Here is a 7,649-nt window from a genome sequence, read left to right as displayed (position 1 = left end):
ACAAGTGTCCTCTGGCAGCTACGCCGATTGCAGGGAGCAGGTGTCCGCGTGCGGCGGCGGCTGCTCAGCTGCGACTCACCTTCTGGCCTTTTTTATTTTTATTTATTTATTTTGGCAGTTTACCAATAGCGTCACCGGTTCAGATCCGGTCCAACTGTCTCGGAGGACATGGTGTTTAACCGGGAGTCAGGTTTTCAACTGGAAATTCGGGTCAATTCCGCCTAAATCGTGATACCTGACAACCCTGGTTGGGATAGTTGGTACCCAGGGTACAAGAGACAGCTCCTTATCTAATGAATGTGGATGTATATCTGTGAAAACAATAGCTTCAATGACACTGGATACTTCTTATCTGTGAAGAGTTAGTATTACACTGTTTTGTATGTGTAGCCTCTTTGTCGCCACTGCACTATCCTCATTGCCACTGTAGAGTCCACGTTGCCACTGTAGTCTCTTGTACCATAGGAATCAAGGGAGGGGATGTTGTTTGGTGGCCGGTACCGTCCTTCTATAACACAACTGCACATCTGTATTGACAGAGTTCTTTATTTACACAGACAGGAAACTACCTATCATCAAGAGGGTCCATGTGTTGTGGTACAAGCTCTTCGTTAATAGTCGTCTTACAGACAATATCGGTATTCTAACTATTACAAACTTTAGTATCGCTATGGGTAAAGTACAAGTCCCGCTATGTACACTAATCTGGTCACAATGTACTGACAGACGCTAACTTAGAGTGCGAGTTACCGCGGCGGTGACTGAGCTAGTGACTGAGACTGACAAGCGGAGGCCGCCAATTGTGAAATTCAGATTCAGTTCATACTGCGCATGATAAAAGCTCATGGCCAGAGGTGTAATGTGGCAAAGCACCAAGATGCACCTCTCAGCCGTTGTCGAGAAAATCGACAGTTAAAATAAACCGTTGCAGTGAAATACTCTCAACGATTAATAACTATCGACAGCGTCGTGGCGCAGAGGTGAGCGCTCGGGTTCGTAATCCGAAGGCCGCCGGATCGAATCTCGCGCCATGCATTTTTTTTTTTTTTTTTAGTATTTGTTTTTTGTTATTCAAATGTGTCTATATACACACACACACACACACACACACACACACACACACACACGCACACATATATATATATATATATATATATATATATATATATAATTCCCGGCAATCAGTTGCAACAATTATGCATATAATAAGCTGTTGAAGGTCGTTTGTCGTGGAAAAACTGGCGACTTCGAACATCATTATGTTTTCCGCAAACAAAGTTGTATTTCACAAATGTTATTAATTGTCTTCATAATGTTAACCACGTATAGTTAACGGAAGACGTAGAAACGATATTGCGAAACGAATACGTATAGCGTAAGTCAAACGTTCGAATTAGAATAGAGACCCCACGAACACAAACTTGCTGTGGCAGGTATGAAATATAAACTCCGTTACTCGCTCGTTACACTTGAAGGACAGATGTTGAATGGGCCGAAACGAGCCGCCGCATAACAGCGTAGTTGCCTGCTAACTTCGAAAGAATGTAGATGCGGTCCCTAGCGCAACTTATAACATCGTCGAAAATCAGTGCGGACGGGAGAGCTTTGGTACACCCTGTTAAACAAACGGAAAAAATGGAGGCGGTACAATTGGAGAGCGATCCGCCTTCACCAACATGCATAAGCAATTCATTAATAGTTTATATATATATATATATATATATATATATATATATATATATATATATTTGAATTACAAAAAACTAATAATAAAAAAATTTCATGGCGCGAGATTCGAACCGGCGACCTTCGAGTTACGAACCCGAGCGCTTACCGCTGCGCCACGACGCTGTAAAAAGTTATTAATCGTAGAGAGTATTTCACCGCAACGGTTTCTTTTAACTGACGATTTTCTCGACAACGGCTGAGAAGTGCATCTTGGTGCTTTGCCACATTACACCTCTGGCCATGAGCTTTTATTATGCGCAGTATGAATCGAATCCGAATTTCACAACTGGCGGCCTCCCCTTGTGAGACTGAGACTCTCCGGTCAGTGGCAGAGATCTAAATACTTGCGGTCGAGAGGGCGTTGGCGGCTTGTTGCTTATGAGTCTGTCTTTGGCTTCTCTCCTGACAGGCGTGCTTGATCCAGCGCCTACTATCGATCTTCTTACTACCTATTGCTGACCGGTGTGCTGGCGACAGCTTACGCCAACACAGTATGATTCAGATTGCGTTGTGGTATTCCTGGGTCAGAATAACAAAATGTTTGACTGTTGAGCACGGAAGGAGAAGATGTTGGTTTGCTGTTACACGCAAGTGAAATATGTTTCTGTAGCACCAACTGAGCGGTCCTGTTCTGACAAGGGGAGGCCACGACCTTTGGAACGCGGATTTACTGCAAACTTCGTACACTCGTAGTACTCCATTAGGACAACAAAATGTGTAAGCAGTAGCGCGTACTTCTCAAGCGTTAATGAGAAAATCGCAAGATAATTTCTACCGTCAAATGTCGTCACCCGTGCGTGGCCATTTTTACCAGGAAGCGCCGGCAGCCGCGTGGTTAGCGTTCACGTCCCATAATCGCTGGGTCGCTGGATCGAGTCCCACTAGTCAGGTTTCCTTTTTAATTTCTAACACAGTCATTTTCTTTACTATTTATATTACAATTGATGTAACGGGAAAAATACGTGGATAAAATCGGATAAGCTTTTATTAAATTTACAATGTTATTTGGGAGTATGAAAATTTTTATTATCACAATTAATGTAATATTCATAACTACCGAGTAGTAAACGACCAAACGCATAAAGTGATACTGAAACTATATGCTTGTTCCTGTCTTCAAAATTGTTCGTATTTAATGGAAAGAGAACGAGAAATTATTTCTCGTGAAGACGCTATTAAAATACACCCGATACTGCATGACCAATGGTCAGCGCCGATATTTAAGGAAATGCTGCGTTATGCATAGTTTGCTTCCAAATTATCAGCTGAAAGAGAGGTTTTTGAAAATGTTAACGAGGTTTGTTTTTCCGCGGAAAACCTCGAAACACCTTGCGTGTGCGGAAACATAGCATTTATTCAATGCAGCTGGTGCCGTTTAACTTTGTTTTTTATGTTTTCACGAAAAATACCATCCTGCAACTTGTAATCGTAATGGCGAAAGCGACGATTAATTGTACATCTTTCGAAAACCGTCTGTGACGGTCAAAACTTGGAGGTAACCAAGTCGTTTCGGGCTCCTTCCGGGTATAAAGGATTTCTCAAATCACGGGCAAGCATACATTTTCAGTATCACTTTATGCGTTTGGCCATTTATTAGTCGGTAGTTATGAATATTATATTATTTGTGATGATAAAAATTTGTACACTGCCAAATAACATTGTAAATTTAATAAAAGCTCATCCGATTACACGTATTTTTCCCATTACAACAACTGTAATATAAATAGAAAAGTAAATGACTGTGTCAGATATAAAAAAAAGTGAGGAGTGGGATTCGATCCAGCGATTACGGGGCTTGAACGCTAACCACTCGGCTGCCGGCGCTTACTGGTAAAACCGGCCACGCACAGGTATATATATTTGACGATCGAAATTATCTTGCGATTTTCTCAATAACACTTGAGAAGTACGCGCTACTGCTTACACATTTTGTTGTCCTAATGGAGTACTACGAGAATACGAAGTTTGCAGTAAATCCGCGTTCCAAACGTCGTGGCCTCCCCTTGTGAATTAAGTTCGTACGATACCTGTTAGCGTGCAGAGTTCAGTTCGCTTTGCAGAATATTAATGGTCTTGAAAATTTCCTAACCAATTTCACAGTTGATTTCACACTTCTCGTAAAAGAAACGTACCTCTCTGGGAAACAAACCATATGGGAACAAATCAGAACAATTATGTTCCAGACTGTAATTACTGTCGTCCGCAAGTGACTGGTAACTGGCCACTGAGCTAGTGGAGTGCAGGTCAGAAAATGTGATGAAACTCGTTCTCTGAATGCTTGTTGCCATGCTAACTACCTTATAATAGAGATTGGTACGCTCATGTTACCAAATCGGGTAACTTGGGTTGAGGGCATTTCAAGCCAACCCGAGTTAGACTGTTATTAACTCGAACTGTGTTCACGCAGTGCTCAGTGGCCGTCACTATCGACGACGCTTTCGCGTGAGGTTGAGGTTAAATGATTCTGTACCTACAGAACGGTACGTCTCTCACTATGATCTTTAAAAGTACAGCAGCTAAAAGTGGCTGAGGGAAACGACGACGAAGTGGTAACTTTACATCATTCACGCTCCAGTTTTGGTATTTGGCTATCTTAAGATTGTCGTCAAAATCCCCAGGCGTCTCATGAGTCTATTTTCAAATTGCGACCTATAGCTCGACAGCCATTTATGCACATAACGAGGCAATTTGCTACCTTAATATCGTTCGATCACCGTCCAAAACTTACAACAAATTCGAAGTGGCTCATGAGTGTGTTCAAATTTCAACCTGTAGTGTGGCATTCATTAACCCTAATAATATCAACGTATTTGCCATAACGCGCTTTGTCAATGGGTGGGGGGGGGGGGGGGGAGGTACTTTACGCCCACCTTAAAAAAGTTAAAAAAACAAAATTCGTTAGTTGTTCTTGTTCACTTATATTAACAACACACTTTTTAAACAGGTAATGATGTAAGAACGGTCCAGTTCCTGGACTATCTTTTAGAACACTCTTAGCAATATCTACGCATTTTCATAATATCTACTGTCAATTTGGGAGTACTTTTTTGTCCACCACAAAAAATTTTAAAAAATGTAGATTTCGTTAACTGTCGTTGGCCTTTAATTACAACATACTTTTTAAACAGAAATCGATGTATGAGTAGAGTCTTGAACATGAAAATATTCAATATTACATTTATTGGGAAAAGGAGAATCACTATTAAGACTTAAATTTTTGGGTTAAAGGATGGTAGCCATTCACGCTCATGGCGAGTCATTTGGCAACAAAATCATCGATTATGAACTGCCCTCAAGAAAAAATTACCTGATGTGTTAGAAGGTTTATACCAGGCTGTTCCAACCGAGCTCCAGGGAGCCGGAGCGCTCCGGAGCGCTCACTGCGGCAGCTCGGAGCCCGCGTGGAGGGGGAAAGCGAACTCACTGCCCCCTGGCCGCATGCAGCCGTAATAATCCGTGCTCAATGACAGCTATGACTAGCCGCGGGAGCTCTGTACCTCTATTGGAGGATACCTTTCTATTCATTGAGAGGGATGGTCGACCGCAGTGTTTTGTATGTCATAAAGTATTTAATTCTGCGAAGAGGTACAGTATATAGAATTAAATACAGTCAGGTAGAAGGCGTTGCACGCAGAGAACTGGTAGCCAGGCTTAAGAACGACATACCAGTAGACGTATGTTTAAAAACGGATTCGTAATACGGAGGGTATCAAATCATGCAACATAGTTCGTGTTCTGTAATGCACCAAGAGGCACTGTGTGCTGAAACAGTAGAGCTAGGTGGCGTAATGAAAGATGTCGTGAACTGTGCGTCGTCAAAAGATTCCTGAAAGATGTGGAAGCGGAGTATGGGGATATATCTTACCACAGTACAGTTCGTTGGATGAGTCGGGGAAAAGTTCTTGATGTTTTCTTTGCCATTAGTGAGGAAATACCCATTTTCTCGAAATGAAAGGGGAAGAAATGCGTTGTCTGAAAGATATAAAATGGATATCAGACCTGGCGTTCCTAGCTGACATAACTATGCATCTGAATAATTTAAATCTGTCATTGCAGGGCAAAGGGCAGCTAATCGTTGACATGCACGACCAGATCAAAGTGTTCATGGAAAAGTTACGTTTATTTGAGAGACAGATGACATCTAACGTTCTTCAATCATCTTGCTTCTTTAAAACTACCTGATGGTACTACTTTCGGCGATTACCAAGCAAAGTTAAAGCAGCTCATCACGTCGTTTGAAACACGATTCCGCGACCTCACTAGTTTGGAAATGGAACTTAAGGTATTCAGCACTCCTTTTTCAGTTTCCACCGATGACTTGTCATCGTCGCTTCAATTGGAGATTATTGATTTGCAAAATTCAACTTTGTTGAAAGAGAGGTACTACATCACGTTGTATTTGTCACGATGGTAGTGTTCATTACAGAAAAAACATTTCTCCAACTTCACAACAATGCCGCTCAGATCATGTGCATGTTTGGATTTACGTTTTGATGTGAGCAGCTTTTCTGAACAATGAAAACAGTTATAAAGTAAGGAACGATCGCTTCTTCAGGATGCAACAATGAATGCCATCCTCCGCATTAACGCTGCGAACACTTTGACGCCTGATATTTCCGATCTTGCAATGAAAAGAAAATTTCAAACTACAGAGGCCCAATAAATTTAGTATGCAATTTCTTGTAAAACATTTGTTTCTTATTTATTTCCTGAAGATCGTATTTCCTGGTGTAGCACATCACCACGTCTTAGCAGCTAAGAGTGTGAGGTTTTCGATCTTGTAAGACGCAGCTGGCTTCATACATCAGCAGATAAGAATTTATTTATCACATAAGATGCTATTTGCACTATTCTTAAAGATTATTCACAATCTAAGTCGAATTTACTTCCTCAAAGTGGGTTCTGGGCCACCAGTACACATTTATTATTGCAGTTTGACCGACGACATTTATGTCCGTATATAAAATCTATTTAAAACTGCAGCTGCATATTTCACTAAGATGGCGGCTAGCATACGACAATCACTTATCGATTCTGCTTCAGGCCATGTTTTACTACTAACAAATAATATATATTAAATCTTTTGTACCTTCACTATATGCATTAACATTTGAAAATATTTCTCAATGTTAATCGCTTATTAATCAGCTTTTACCAATAAACGGCGCTGTAGATCATTGACGCTAATGGCCGCGCTCCTTTGTCGCCGATCAGAAAACTCAACGTTTATACAGGACGAAAATCACAATGAAATAAAACTCCAAAAAAAGAAGATTTATTTCAATGACACATAAACTGTTGTTTAATTTTAATTAACAATATAATACAGTTTTTTACAGGCCTTAGTGTCACACGACGTCAATCACGTCCGATCATTACAACAGTTCGAACAAGAAGAATAATTATTCTAGAATGATCGTATATAACAAAAGATTGAGATGTTCTGTATTTTTTTCCATGATCATTGTCTGAGATATGATTTTCCCAGAAAATTAAATTATGCCACTGACAATAATTATTTACTATTATTTTAGTATCGATGAAGTCATTTTATTTATTAATATCACGAGAATGTTCGCTTAAATACCACACACAATGCTGTCGTGAATATTGTTCTGAATAAAATATAGTTGTGGCTATTACAGTTGGTGCATAAGTTCGTGGCATTTCTGTTTTGCATGTCGGTAATTTCGGTTTCTAAGGGTTTATTTATTGTCATTTTTTATTCGTAGTTAACTGCTGGTGTTTGAGCTTGCATGCTGTCACTTTGTCATCTGAAGCTAGCGAGCGGAACTATGGACGCTAGAAAATGGAGTGCCCAGTGGGGAGATGGGACCATTTCCGAAATATTCTTCTGTTTGAGTTCAGATGAGAGGTGACATTAGCGGAGGCAGCTAGAAACAATTGGCCGGCCGGAGTGG

The sequence above is a fragment of the Schistocerca americana genome, chromosome 4 (assembly GCF_021461395.2).
Source record: "Schistocerca americana isolate TAMUIC-IGC-003095 chromosome 4, iqSchAmer2.1, whole genome shotgun sequence".
Lineage (NCBI taxonomy): Eukaryota > Metazoa > Arthropoda > Insecta > Orthoptera > Acrididae > Schistocerca > Schistocerca americana.
The sequence above is the reverse complement of the archived record's forward strand: the minus strand, read 5'-3'. Positions refer to the sequence as shown.